Source organism: Lepidochelys olivacea (assembly GCF_965140295.1).
Source record: "Lepidochelys olivacea isolate rLepOli2 genome assembly, chromosome: 9".
NCBI lineage: Eukaryota > Metazoa > Chordata > Testudines > Cheloniidae > Lepidochelys > Lepidochelys olivacea.
Window position 1 is genome coordinate 28,496,668 of NC_140419.1, and position 15,647 is coordinate 28,512,314.

General features: G+C 41.2%; 1 pseudogene across 1 annotated transcript in view; it reads left to right on the forward strand.

Annotated features, from left to right (window-relative positions):
• The first annotated feature begins 694 nt into the window (after positions 1-694).
• Positions 695-15,647, forward strand: part of LOC311525781 (glutathione hydrolase-like YwrD proenzyme) — a 45,723-nt pseudogene continuing 30,770 nt past the window's right edge. Inside the window, exons 1-4 of the transcript in view lie at positions 695-794; positions 4,184-4,336; positions 7,538-7,965; positions 13,723-13,875. The product of the transcript in view is annotated as a glutathione hydrolase-like YwrD proenzyme (transcript). The remainder of the gene's footprint in view (positions 795-4,183; positions 4,337-7,537; positions 7,966-13,722; positions 13,876-15,647) is intronic.

Genomic DNA, 15,647 nt, shown 5'->3' on the forward strand with positions numbered 1-15,647 from the left:
CAGCTCACAACACTCACTCAAATTTGGCCCACGTGCTACTCCATCATGTTGGAAGGGTGGCCAATCCCAATTTGAGTGACTGGTACTGAGATACCATGAATCAAGTCACAGCACCACGCAGGTTTGGCCTGGCCAAAAAATGGTTGGGCCATGTCCCATGGTTTGGCCATGTTCCCTCTCCTTCTCCCTCCCCCCACACCAGCTCTACAGCCTATGAGTTTTGCCAAAGCTGCATACTAGCACCAAAAACCAACCCATTTAGGTTTGTGCAGTTTAAAAGTTATATATAGTAAAAAAAAAAAAAAAGGAAATACCCAAGGAAATCTGCATAAAATAACTAGGGGTACTGGCATATTTTGAAAGAAATTTTTTTAAAAAAATGTACACACAACAACAGCTTTCCCTATTTGTGGCATCATTTCAGTTTAGGCAATAGGGGGGTTTGGTTGGGTGGGAAGCTAGAGATAATTGGTTTGCCTCTTGAAGAGGCAAAGGACCATTCCTCCCTTCTTGCTACCCTGTTCTTCAGTAGGGGGAAGGATCAGGTCAATAGGGAACACAGGCCTTTAGGCACCCACATACCAAGACAGTGAGCATGTGTAAACACAGAGATAGACTCCATTTTTCCTCATTGGTGAGTCAGGCCAAGGGCCCATTTCTGCACATCTCACAAAGGAGGGGAGCATACACAGGGATGTCTGAGGGAAGGAGTCACATATTAGAAGTGGAAGTGTATATCACAGAAGGGGAAGCCATAGTGGAGACCAGTTATCTCCAGGGCAGGCGTCAGACAGGTTACTGGACAACCTGGCTATGGGGCAGATGAGCATGTATGGGATTGATGTTCTCATCAAGCAAGACAGGGGATGCGATCATAGTGAAGCATTTGGAGGATAGTCAGTGGGATAAAATGGTCTGTAGGGGAAAGCCAGATATCAAAAGGGAAAGGGAAAGTTTTCTCCTTGCAGTGGGTTCTACTAGCTGTTCGATTACCCCCAGCCACTTCCTACAGCAGAGGCTGGCAACATGCACCACCTCCCCTATATCTTGTTTAACCTTTGTTCTTGACATTTCTGGTCAGATAAGGGCCTGTGACATATGTCGTTCCAGACAGCTATTTTAGGAGTTACACATTAATAGCGTCATGAACATAGGAAAGCAGATATGTTCAGAATATTTAAAAGAAGAACTAGGCTGGGGGAACCTATATAGTTAGAGCATTCGTCTTTTCTAGGTAGGGCCTCAAGCGTGATTTATTTTGGCCCGAGCTAGAGCAGACAAGTGCTCTAAGTGACATATTTGGTGGGTTTGACTCAACCCCTCGTGGAGATTATTTCCATTCATAAAAAACATCACAGAAATTGGGCCCAGTTCTTATTATCACTGAAGACTGAGCTGGTTTAGGGACCAAACTACCAGTAAATAGTTGTTAGCCCTGGAGTGGATAGCCCCTCCATATTAGTGTTGAGACAAGGAAGCAGAGCAGATGGGGAAGATGATTTTTAATGTCTTATTCCACACCCATCACTTTAGCATCTGGGAACCTGAGCATTAGCTGTCTGACTATATGTTGGCCCGTAGTTTTTAAAACAAAACTGCACTATACAGAGGACTTCCTGTTCTATTACTGTCAGTGAAGATATTTTAGAAGAAGAAAAGTCTTCCTGGCCCCTTGAACCCTGTCCTGTGCAATCTCACAATGATTCTCTTCCCCCTGCAAAGGACTTAGTTGTTCACTCTTCTTTAGGGTACAATTTTTTTAGCCCCTCAAGGTCATCCATCTGGGAGCCTGGGTGCTAATTCCCACAGGCCTTCTATCTCAATGCCTTCAGGAGTCTGACAGTCCTGAGCCTGCATACTACAAGCCAGGCAGGCTTACCCTTCTTGTTCTGAAAAGTTTCACAGCTCTCCTCTTGGGCTCTATGCTAATTAGTCAGCCATCCCACCTAGCACTGGGAAAGCACAGTATCACTAAGCCTTCTTCTGAGCCTGTATCTCGAGCAGCTCTTGATAATTCTCCTTTCCTGCTAGGAACACCCCCTCTTAACTAAACTCTAGTAGCCTTTTATCAGGTACAGGTGCTCCTTAGTCAATTAGCTGCCAACCAGCCACCTAGGCAGTTAATTACTATAGGTGGCTCAAGAAAGGCTTGTTCTCCTTATAAAAGCCTGTCATGGATAGACTGGACCCTGACTCTTCTTAAAGGGTCCAGCCACCCAGACAAACATCTTTGATGAACTGGCTTATAAAGTTGTCACCCTTAAAACCTACTTAGTTCTATAGGAAATTGCCCACTAACAATTTAACAGCCAGGTAGCTGGGCAGTAGGACTTTCAGATGTTTCTCTAATTTGTTTATATACAAATCAATTCAAAACCATCTAGTTGTGCCTATGTAAACACCTTTTTGTTGTTGTTATACTCACTTGTTGCATCTTTATTATTTAGCTTGTAAATTCTTTGAGGTATGGACTGTGTTTTCTAGTCCAGGATGGTATAGTTTTAACATAAAGGACCCTCAATCCTAATTCTGACCTCTGTGTATTACTGGAATAACAATAGAATGGATTAGCAAGAATAGAAGATATTTCACCTAGTGGCTAAAGCAGAAACAATAGAGATGGAAAACCTGTTACATTTAGGGTTAGATGTAAATCATTTCTGTGTGTGCATGTGAGCACATGCTTTCTAAAATGCTAGTTTTATGACTTTACAATGTTGTCATAACCCATTCCTATAAAAATCAGAATTATTTCCCTGATTTTGTGTCTGGCTAGTTACAAATTCACTCACAGACAGGGTTCTCATCAGTGTCAGAGCCCAGCAACTATCTGTTTCATGTCTCAATCCTCTTGCCTGGTATAATTTAGTTTTTCTCCTTCCATTCAACATGATGGAGTCAGACATATTGCCAGAACAGGATATAACAATGCTTTTCTTTGCTTTAAGCAGGAGAAACATTTACATGAAACTGCTTAATATTTCTACCGGATCATTCACTGGAGGAACAAAATTAAGTCTTTCATCTCCCTCAGAGGAAATTTAATTGGCTATTGTCAACATTTTCAGTCTCATGTAAATTTCCTGTTCTTTCTGGGGTTATTCATGTTGCAGGAGGTTAACAACATCATGTATCCTCAGAGCAGTACAATGTTTATAGTGACATAGTAAATTTCAGTGGTATGTAGCAATATGGAATGTTCCTCCATAAAGTGTCCCCCCGGGCCATTGGTCTCTATTTGTAGGGTCTTTTCTGATGGTCTGCAGAGTCCTTGTCATATTGATGCTGGGAAGGTGGAGGCTGGGGAGATGGCCCCCAAGAGGATTTCCTCTAATGAACTGGTATAAATGAAAACATTTGATAACCACTGATATAAAGCCCTGGATGAGTAAAAAACAAGAGGCTCTGTTATCTGTTCCTTAAGCTCTGTAGAAGAAATCCAACCCCATTGAAGTCAATGACAAAACTCTGATTGAGTTCAGTGGAGGCAGGATTTCACCCCTTGTATTGTTCAGAGTTTCTGATGGATGGTTATGTTGTTTCTTCCTTTCTCTCAGTCTCCTCTTCCCTCCCCACATGCCAGTATTCTCATACTTTTGCTTTAGAAATTAGTTCCTAGCATTTCTATCTTTCTAAGGAACAAAGCCTTTTTTAAACATAAAACAGTTTTCAGAATTTTTATTGTTGAACAGTAAAGGCAGCGGTTATCAAACTGTGGCGTGGGACCCCAAAATAGGTTGCAACCCTGTTTTAATGGGGTCACCAGGGCTGGCTTAGACTTGCTGCGGCCCGGGGCCAAAGCAGAAGCCCAAGGGTTTCAGCCCTGGGTGACAGGTTCAGGTTACAGGCCCCTTGCCTGATGCTGAAGCCCTTGGGCTTCGGCTTTGGCCCCTGCACCCAGGACGGCAGGGCTCAGGCAGGCTCAGGCTTCAGTCCCCCCTCCTGGGGTCATGTAGTAATTTTTGTTGTCAGAAGGGGGTCGCCGTGCAAGGAAGTTTGAAAACCCCTGAGTTAGGGGATTCTCCTTTGCAGATAAAGATACTCCTAGCTAATCCTCTGGTTCTATGATTGCTAAACCAGTGTTTACTAGACTCTTTATTTTAAGTGTGGCTGTGATTTTCCTCTGCACTATGAAGGAAATTCTGAGACTGCTATCAGATTTTAACAGGCTTCTTTCTTGCAGATATTTTAAAGAATGGTGGCAATGCTGTAGATGCTGCCATGGCTATAGCTGCTGCCTTAAATGTCACTGAACTGTGCGGTACTGGCGTAGGTGGGGCTGCTTCTGTCTCTATTATGATGCAAACACAAAGCAGGTGCAAGGTCTCAATGGAAGGTAAATTCCGAAGATTAGGACAGAGAGTAACGATCCTGTGCTGGAGTCAAATGCAGTTGAGAGGAAAAATGCTCTGATGAGTTCGTGGTCTATTTAATCCATATCTAGATGCAGATTTTAAGACAAGTATAAATATGGAGTAACTCCTGATTTAAAGGAAGTTATTTTGGTTTTGCACTGTTATAAATGAGAGCAAATCTGGCCCAGAATCTCTCTGTTACTTTCTGATATTTCTTCTTGCACCTTCCTTCCTCTTTAGATTCCCTTCCATGGAATTAGTTCAGATGTGTGAAAGAAAAGTGAGTGTCTGTGGGTTGAAGACCAGGGATGAAAAGGGCAGTATCAGCAAGAGATTTGTAATTGTTCTGGGAAGAAGCAGGTGGGTGAAATGTTACTGTCAGGCACAGAATTATTTCCAGACCACCCTGCTGAATTGAGGCCAGTTTATTACTCTTGAATCTGGGGCTCATAAGCTGTGGGTTTTGCTGATCCAAATGCTGATTTTTGAGGGAAGATTAGGTCTCTGGTTACAGAACATCATACCAGATTAGAAAAAAATGTTTTAGTGATGGAGTCTCTGCAAATTTTCACTTGTCACTGGCCTGACTTTATTGCAAATTAAAAATAAAAGTAATAACATTAATTACCTTCTGATTTAGTCTTTGCTCCCGTAAGCCCTCTGTGTGGGGAAAGCTCCCATGGGCTTAAAAAGGGATTCCATGTGCAGAAGGCTTGCAGAATTACACCTCTAGGGTTCATTTTATAAAAGCACAATCCAGAGCAGAAGGGAAGGTCTTTTGGATTTCCTTGTAATAACTAAAGACTTTTACTCATTACTAAAAGTCACAGGAGGCTGATACAAAAAAGGGAAGTGTTATTTGTTAGCCAGATTGGAGTGGTTGTGGCTTTCAGAAATGCTTTTGTTTGAGGTTGGGAAAATCCTCCTTGTATAACAACAAAATTTATTCATCTGTTGGGGACTGGATGACTCCAGAGAGAGCTCCCGTTCAGAGTAAGGGCCAGTTGACATTTAAAAATTAGATCAACCAAGCTACGTTGCTCAGGGCCGTGAAAAATGTCACTCCCTGAGTGCCATAGTGTGGTCAAGCTAATCCCCAGTGAAGACTCAGCCAGGTCAAAGGAAGAAATTCTTCCAACGATTGAGCTGCCGCCTCTCGGACAGATGGATTAATGACATCGATAAAAAAACCGCTTTCGTCAATGTAGGAAGCGTCTATGCTACAGTGGCATAGCTGCAGCCCCATAGTTGTGCGATTGTAGTAGCTGTAGCGTGGACATGGCCTAAATAAAGGCCCAATCTTGCTGCCTTTGAAATTAGTAGCAAAACTCCCATTGACTTGAATGGCAGCAGGATTGAGCCTTAGACTCTTCCATGGAAGTCGGACCAGCTAGTGCTCAGCTGCCACACAGGATCAAACTCTAGACGGCTATTTTGGGTGAGTTAGTTCAGATGAGAGGGTCACCGTGAATCTGATCTTTCAGCCCCTTATTCAGGCAAAGCTCCAGTTCAAACCACGAGGCTTTCCTGGGATTGTATAAGTGTAACAGAGCAGAATTTAGACTGATTTCAATAGGAATTTCACCAAAAAAAGGTGTACAGAGTTAGGCTCTGTTTACACGAGGCTTGAAAACATACATAACATCATTGTCATGTCCTCTTTGTTCATTTTTACATGAGTGCCCTCAGGCTGAGTTGTTTAATGCCTTTTTTGAATTACAGTCGAACTTCCAGATGGCTAGCCAGTCTCCAGCACCAGTTTCACTGGAGAGACATTTGTTAGGGAGAGGTCAGAGTCCAGATTTGCACCTCATTTCCTTTTCAGTTGTTTGTTTAATTTTCCTATAGTTGAATTCTATTCAAATGCATTATTCATAACGGCAAAGAAATAACTGTTTTTCCACAGTGGACTTTTATTGTACGTGTAATCAAGAAGCTATAAAGGAGACAGGCAGTTGGCTTTATAGCCTACCAGAGAGCATTACTGTGGAAAGAATATCACTTCCAGGTGCCCTTACATTCTTGTTTGTTATGGTCATGGGGGAGAGCAATGAATACTCTAATGCAGATAACATTGATTTTTTTCACCTGTCTGCAAAGTATCAGGAAACTATTTTAATGATGTAACTCTGAGTTATATCCAATTGTACTAAGGGTCCTTGGGCTCTCTGCTGGAAATACCATTAGAGAATCCTTTCCCTTGGAAAACATTTTCCATTATTCATTGCAATAATTTGCACAAACTATATCAACGATATAAAAGTGATAGCAAAATAAAGATAATTTCTTTGAAATAAATATGAGATAAAGTGTGATGAAAAATTAAAACACAAGGGTAGAAGGAGAAAATTACATTGGTCTGGGATCCTGGACTTGCCATACTGAATACTGGAACAGGGCCCAGAAACATTACTAATTGAAGGGACCAGTGACAATTTGAAGGTTCAGTTTTTCCACAAGTCACTAAGGCTAGAAATGAAGTTCCAGGGGAATTTTGGCTCTACAAGGACTGTAGGATTGGGCCTAAATGCTGTATCTCATTGGAAACCTGCTGACTAGCATGATACAGCATTTACTTCTACTCCCGGTGGTTCATAAGATGTCAGACTTTAAATCTACATTTTTCTGATTTCCATCTTACCTTCTTTTGCCCCATTTCAGTTCTGATCTGTTTATAGCAGTGACTATCTCAGAAACGGCTAGACCCCAGTATTTTATGCAGGTGGGAAATCAAACTTTCAAAGAGCTATATCCTGTGAGGTTCTGATACACGCATTCTCAACTCCCATGGACATTCCCAGTGAGTTGTCGGTTGTGCTAAGACACCTCACAGAAAGTGTCCCTGACAGGATGACTGCTGACTTTATGACAGAAATGAAACAGAGGAAAAGTCAGGGTGGCAATTCAAATAACTTGTTTTTGAATATGGTTGTCGACTAATGTGTTTTATTTCATAGGAGTTTTTGCAGAGTAAGGACTGCAGGATGTGGGCCATAGTGACCTGTTTTGTGGAAAATGGGACTTTGTTATAATTGTTCCAGTGCGTTTCCACGCTGTTGCTGGACTCGCTGAAACTACTGCTGTGCTGTGCTTTCGGTGATACTATTATCACTCTTTTGTCAGCTGAACCTGATGGCCTGATATTTTGTTATGTTACGTATGCACTTCTGTTTGCCTTGCAGTGGCAGGTCTCCGGGGGCATCGACCACTGAGCTGTTAAAAGTGCAAGTTTTAATGAGACAAAGCCTCTTTCTCCATTTCATGCTCATAATATCACTGTGCCGAATACAACAGCCAGCTGGTACAAAGCTGTTTCCCTATATGGAAGCAAAAAGGTGAAGCTCAGTGAAAATGTTTGTTTAAAAATGTTGTTTAATACACCTAGAGATTGTTCTAGGTACAATATCAATACAAATTCTGCTAGCAGTATTGTAAGTTTTTTTACCCATTATCTTATCTTCGTTAAATCTACTGTTTAATCCAGCTCTGTTTCCTTTTGATGTCTGTGTCTTCTCTTTTTCATGGGAAAGAGCTACTGCCGGTTCATGGCCAAGCTCCTCATCATGGACAAGGGTTCTGCCATCCCTTTTTGGCCAACACCTTTCACAGAATCATAGAATATCAGGGTTGGAAGGGACCTCAGGAGATCATCTTGTCCGACCCCCTGCTCAAAGCAGGACCAATCCCCAATTTTTGCCCCAGATACCTAAAAGGCCCCCTCAAGGGCTGAACTCACAACCCTGGGTTTAGCAGGCCAATGCTCAAACCACTGAGCTATCCCTCTCCCCCAGTGAGGACACCTTTGGCATAAGGAAATCTGTTTTTAGATTACAGTCCCTGGGACATTTGGAACCAACAGAGTAACCAACAGGTGTTTTGCTTTGTTTGTAAAATTAAACTTATTTTAGCATGCATCTCCTTATTAATGTCATAACTGGGATGTGGGTGATCTGACCTAGTGGTCAGAGCAGGAGTCAGGGAGGGTCAGGTAACCAGGAGATCAGAAGTAGGAGACAAACTTAACAAACACAGGTCTGGATGCAAAAAATACGAGCAAGTAACTCTTTAAATGTTTATTGTATTCTTTTAAAAAGTACATGATTTGCACAACTCTACCTTTCTCCCCAAAATTACCATGTCGTATATCCTGCAGAAATGTGTACATTCTTATGGGACAGGTCTAATAGATATACTTTTTGTAAATGCTTAACATTCTTTTTCCTTTTGGTTCTTAATCTGTCTGGATGATTAAGGAGAGCAGTTCACTGAACTTCAGTTGATTAGTTGTCTCCTGTTAATATTTAACAACTTCGTACCAGATTGTAACCTGTTACTTAAGGGAACACTCCCTTGTTATATAGAGAGATGATACACCTCATCACACTGTTTGTCCTTTCATCCCTTCAGTACCAGCTACCTCCTGGGGAAAAATGTGCTGGCTGATCCACCATTGCCTTTGAAGTGCTAAAACACTGTCACATCAAAGAGGCTGTGGTGAAACCCCAGAGTGCAGCCGCTAAGATTCATAGGGCCTGATTTTGATCTCATTTCTGGTTAACACCACCATTAGCAACTCTTGAAGTCATTTGAGTTACACTGGTGTGAGTGGAAAACAGCTTTGTGAAACCCCTATTAAAGTCAGTGGGACTCTTGCCATTGACTTATATGGGGCCAAGATTATAGCTGTACTAATTGGTCTTGTATGAAGAGTCTTCTCCTGAATAATCTCATACTACCTGTTAAAAAACTCATTGAACATATTTCTCATTTGGAGAGGTCATTTTTCTGTATACTCCATCCATTCTTTCTGTAGATGCACTCTATTTTAAATTATAATCCTGAGACCACTGCTTAGTATGATGACCAATATTGTCTCATTGTTCACTTGTGGTCCTCCATCTGTCTGTCTCTATCCAGCTGTTGTGTCTTGTTTTATAGTGAGATTGTAATATCTTTGAGGCAGAAACCAGCTTTTTGTTCTGTGATTGTAAAAGTGCCTAGCACAATGGGTTCCTCTGTTGTACTGCAATACAAATAAAGAATAATATTTCTTGAAAGCTGAACAAAAGAAATTTCATAAAGGTATAACCAGTATACCCACATCTTAAATTCCAGACATAGATCAAATAAAGCTATAGTAAAAAATACGGCAGATTAATTTAAATTTAAAAAATCCTCAAATGTAAACTGTGCTGTCAGCACCAACTACAGCAATCACTAACCAGAAATAAAATTAATTATGCCCTCAAATTCCCTATCCCTCCCAATGTTTGTAATCCTCTAGTAAAGGGGCACATAATGCAGACATCTGAGGTCAATAGATTGCAGTTCTCCCACAGCTATTACCCTTTCTGTTCGCAGACTTTTCTCTACTTGGCTTGTTCAGCAAGGGCTATATTCTCAACAGGATTTAGGCACCTGACTACCACATTAGGCATCTAAACCCCAGAATCAAGCTCCACTGGTATGTCCAAAACCCTGCCGAACCCTGTAGCGACCTAAACTCTCTCGGTGCATAAATTTTTCCAGTAAAAGTTCCTTAGACGCCATGTTTCTGCTATGACCATGCACTCTGCAGTTCTACTTTGGATGAATAATTAAAGAATCATTGGAGCAGGTGGACTGGATGCTGTCTCCCCCACAGCCTGGGTGAATGTTTGAATCACAAGGCCATAGAGTCATTCTCATGCTTGTGCTCGTTCTCTCTGGCCCAATGACTCTCTGATGATTTATCCACAGTGGAACAGCTTCAAACAGGGGAAGCTGAGGGTGCCCTGATCCAGAATATTCCATAGCCTGGTCGTTAGGGCACTCACCTGGGAGAACATAAGAACAGCCATACTGGGTCAGACCAAAGATCTATCTAGCCCAGGCTGGGATCTATCAGCATTACACAAACACTTCCAGCAACGTCACAGGGATGGCCTTTGTGACAGCCTTGTGGTTAATATGAGCCTAAAGCTTAGATGCTCCCAGGAAGCTTGAAAAAGTAAAGTCTGTAAAACTATAGGACAAATCCTGCAGATTTCTATATCGGAAAAATATAGGATTCCCATCTTGACACAGCCCCATTAGGACTTCAGTTCCTGGTGATTTGAGATTAGTTTCAGAGTAGCAGCCGTGTTAGTCTGTATTCGCAAAAAGAGAAGGAGTACTTGTGGCACCTTAGAGACTAACAAATTTATTTGAGCATAAGCTTTCGTGAGCTACAGCTCACTTCATCGTGTAGCTCACGAAAGCTTATGCTCAAATAAATTTGTTAGTCTCTAAGGTGCCACAAGTACTCCTTCTCTTTTTGAGATTAGTTTATTTGTCTGTTTTGATCATTTGAGTTACATCTAGTCATCATGTAATCAGTCATTGTTGTCAGACTATAGAAGGAATAGGAACCATAGGCTAGATAAGAGAGGGCAATAAATCCAGATGTTCCTGAATCTAAGAACAAGAGTCCACCATAAGAAAAATACCAAAGAAGGCTTCTCTGTAAGTGGCAAAAACATGAATTTAAAAAAAACACCTAAAATCACATTTGAGAGTGAATGTTTCACGAAACTCTAGTCTCTGTCATTTGTCAGTTCATTTCTTTGATTTTTCCCTTTTTTTCTAGTTGCATCTTTTAATATTTAAACAAGATTTTTTTTCTTTTTTTTATTTGTAGAAACTTTGGGTCTATGTACTGCTTCTGGAAAGGAGAAACTTTGTATCTCTGAAAAGGAGTACAGGGCAAGCTGAGTGTCTCCCTCATCTCTGCCAAAACACATAAACTCCAGGGGCCAGATCTTCAGCTGATGTCAGAGGTCATAGCTATGCAGTGATGGTACTGTGACCATTTAACTAGCTGAGAATCTGCCGTCTCTTGGTCCAGGCCTAGGCCTCTCGTTATGGAGCCGAGAATAAACAGTTCTGAATTTTGCAAAAGGTAAATTATTTTTCTAATTGGATTCAAGATTTAAAAGTCTTAAATTCAAATATTTCCCCCTTTCATTAAAACGGATGTCTCTGATCACACCCTCTCAATATTAACGAGCTTCAGACCCATAGGAGAAAGGCTGCTGGTTGTCCTGGCGCTAGTCAGTAGTGACACCACCAAAGGTGAAGGAGTTAGGGTGCTTTAAAACCAGTGTAAATGAGAGGGGAATCAGGTATAGAGAGTTTTGCCTTTGGCCTTCAGTAGTAGCTGGACTGGGCCCTAACAATGCACAGTGTTGCTTAGAGACTTTTAGTTTTTGCTCACAAAGGCCATCCCTGTGACGTTGCTGGAAGTGTTTGTGTAATGCTGACAGATCCCAGTCATCGGCGGGTCGGATCGAACCTGGAGCTTCTGGAGTTTAGTGCATGAGTCTCTACCTCATGAGCTAAAAGCTTAGTGCATGAGCTAACTGGCTGTTAGCTAAGGCTGTAGAACAGACTCATTTTATCTGTCTCTCTAAGTGGTCACGGTGCCACTAGATGGGACAGAACACCACACCCAGAAGATGTGTGGATTACATTTGCTATCATTAAACAGGCAAATTATTCCTCCTGCATATGTGAGGAAACAGGGTGACAACTCCACAGATTCAGAAACTGGCTAAAATCCATTCAGTCAAGGCCTAACATTATTTCATCTTAAACGAGTATGCAAAAATGTTAGTGTTTGTTTGCTTCTCTATTTTACCCTGCTATCTCTGGCAACTGTGCTAGGAGAGACTCTGTGAAAGGCAGGAACAGACTCAGGAAACACCAGGGTCCTAAAGACTTCCTTTAGTAATTTTGACAGGTTTCAGAGTAGCAGCCATGTTAGTCTGTATTCTCAAAAAGAAAAGGAGTACTTGTGGCACCTTAGAGACTAAATAAATTGGTTAGTCTCTAAGGTGCCACAAGTACTCCTTTTCTTTTTAGTAATTTTGAGTCCAGTATATGAATGAATAGTTTTTAAACTTGGTAATGATTTATCATTAAAACTTTTAAAGTAGCTGGGACTATTTCTCTCAGATGTAACCGTATGGCTGCTGCATTTTTTTCAATCTGAAAATGTGTTTTTTTCATATTGCAAGTTTTCCTCTTTAGAATTTAACATTCTAAAGCCACAGTAAGCATCCTGGCTTAGTAATGACAAGCTATGGTTGTTGCTATTCCCTTAAAGCATCTCATTATTGTAGCTTAATAATGCACCTTGCCCTGTCTTTTGCCGAGTTATATAGCTATGGAATTCCCTTCAATTCCTAACATTAAGTTATTGCTGTGTGACCTATATGCTAGTTCTTTAGTATCTGTCACACCCTTGCTTCTTTGAATAAATGCATTACACATACATGGACATATAATTATAAGTCAAAACTACTTGCCCTACCTGCTGAAGCACTAGTATCTGTGATATCCTGGCTTCTTCATCTTAATAAACTTAGTTTCTCTTTACCTGGCTTAGTCTCTCCATTCTCACCATTCAATGGAAATGTATTTTTCTGACTTGGGGCTCAGTCACAGTTGAGCTGAAGTCAGTGAGAGTTTTGATACTGACTTCAGGAGGAGCAGGATTGGGCCCCACCTTCCCTATAATAATAATAATAATGCAAAGTACATTGTTGATGTAATATTATGTGCTGCCAATGCAAATACGTCATGTTTTCACTAATCAAAACTAATGATGTGGTGGATAGAGAGGAAGCATTGTGGATTACCAAATGTGGATCACCTAAATCATCCAAATGATGTAACCAGTAGAGTTAAATAGTTTAATCCACAAGAAGATGCCAATTTAACTTTGACCAAGACAAACTTGCCTCACTAGAATGTCAGACGTCAAGAATTATAACATTCAAAAACCAGTCGGAGAACACTTCAATCTCTCTGGTCACTCGATTACAGACCTAAAAGTGGCAATACTTCAACAAAAAAACTTCAGAAACAGACTCCAACGAGAGACTGCTGAATTGGAATTAATTTGCAAACTGGATACAATTAACTTAGGCTTGAATAGAGACTGGGAGTGGATGGGTCATTACACAAAGTAAAACTATTTCCCCATGTTTATCCCCACCCCCATCCCCACTGTTCCTCAGATGTTCTTGTCAACTGCTGGAAATGGCCCACCTTGATTATCACTACAAAAGGCTCCCCCCCTCCAACCCACCCCACCCCGCTCTCCTGCTGGTAATAGCTCACCTTAAGTGATCACTCTGGTTACAGTGTGTATGGTAACACCCATTGTTTCATGTTCTCTATGTACATAAATCTCCCCACTGTATTTTCCACTGAATGCATCCGATGAAGTGAGCTGTAGTTCACGAAAGCTTATGCTCAAATAAATTTGTTAGTCTCTAAGGTGCCACAAGTACTCCTTTTCTTTGTTTTGTAGTTTCCAGGCTACAAGCTACAACTTTTTCAGGAGCTGGCAAAATCTGGCAAGAAAAGCTTCTACGAAGGTTGTGTTGCAGAAGTTATTATAGAAACTGTTCAGAGAAATGGAGGATTAATGGATTTAGAAGATTTAAAAAGCCATGTCACTGATGAGGTAAAATCGATTTTCACAAATTACAAGGTATTCTGGACAGTTTGGTGTTCTGAACCCGACAGAGATTGTGAGTTTGGTTTATGAAGTTAGGCATGAAGAAGTATACTTATGTATTTGTATGCCTAATTTATATCCGCGAATACCCACCATGCACTAATAACTGAAGTATTTGTCCTTGTGAATGCATATGCCATTTGTGTGCATAAGGCCACCTCGGTGCCTCACTGACTATATATGCATACAAATATCCTAGGTATATGTTCACAGCAGCTATTTATGGGTTATGTGTGTGTGCAGTCGTGCAGGTCTAACATAGAAAACATAGCCCTGTTTGTTTGTTTCTTAGCAATTAGCTAATGAATTAATTACAGATTAAAGATGGACTCAAGCTGCAAAATTTTGATTCAGATCTGAAGTTTGAACACTGAGGCTTGAAGTGTTTTGATCCATGAGTTTGATTCAAGCTTGCCTTACTGTAAATGTGAATATGATGAGCTAATGAATGACTAAAAAACAAATAAATGTTTTTTGAGTCAAGAGTGGAAACTATTTCTTTTAATTGTAATTATTTTTAATAGAATGTAGATTGGATGGTCTGTTCAGCATGGGGAAAAAGCTCCATGCCCTTCAAGCTTCTGTATCCATCCGAGGAATTCAGCAAGAAATCACTGAGCTGCAGTATTTATCAGGGAAGGGGGAAGTGTGGGGTAGCTGAGTAGATTTGCTGTCTAGTGCAACTTTCTATGTGACTTACAGGAGCAAAGGAGTTTGTTTTAATATTCAAAGCTGAGGTAACCAGGAGCTGCACTTTGCCACTTAGGAGGGATCCATCTGAAAACATTCATACTAAAAAGAAAGCAAACTAGTGTTCTGCCTGCCAGTGAATCTCTCTCACTCAGGTTGTGAACTCTAGGCACTATTTGTATACCTCCTGAAGTCTTTACTTTGGGAAAACTCCCATTGACTTCTCACTGAGTAAGTACTTAGGAGTTGAGTCCCCAAAAATATGCTGAATATTGAGGCATTAGTTCAGCAAGGGCTGGCAAGCCTGTGCCTAAACTTAAGCGCCAGTCCTATTGTAATCAATAGGACTACTCACATGCTTACAATTAGGCAAGTTGTTAAGTACCTTCCTGAATTGGGCCCTGAGGCCAGAAAAGGGAGCATTACGAGAAAATTCAGCCTTGTGGTTACCTGGGCCTTTTATCCCTCCCCCGCTCATAGTTTTTTCTGCAAGAGCATATATTGCTCATTGTTTTTATATTCTCCTACCTCCCCTTCTCTCATACTTCAGAGTTGGATTTTCCTGTCACGCAGCCTAGACTGGAACAGAACTGAGGTTTCCTTGCCAGATCATCTTTGGAATTCTTCCCTTTGTCCCATAACTTCTCCTCTGTGTGGTGGCCAGATTGGCAAAATCAAAACCCTTCCTTTCCCCTATGCCCACTGCTGGCCTGAAGATTCTCCATAGCTTTACACAATGGGATCACAATCAGACCCTCCCCTTCTTTGCTTTTCCAGCAGGGGTTGGATTTGGGAATGTGTAACTGTGGGGTGGTTGGAAAGGGACTATTCTGAGGCTACGCATAAAGAGATGGAATAAGACTGAATATTGACCAGAATTGAGTTGCAGAAACATTTGAAGCCCATATCCAGGTACCCTCTCTCCTCCTTACTATCTCAACAGCTCTTTCTCACACCCTCCTTCCATCTGACTCTGTCTCCTCCCATGTCACACAAGCGGATTCCTCTTCCTCCCCAGCCTGAAGGTAGACAAAAACATCCTGTTCTTTGCAGCT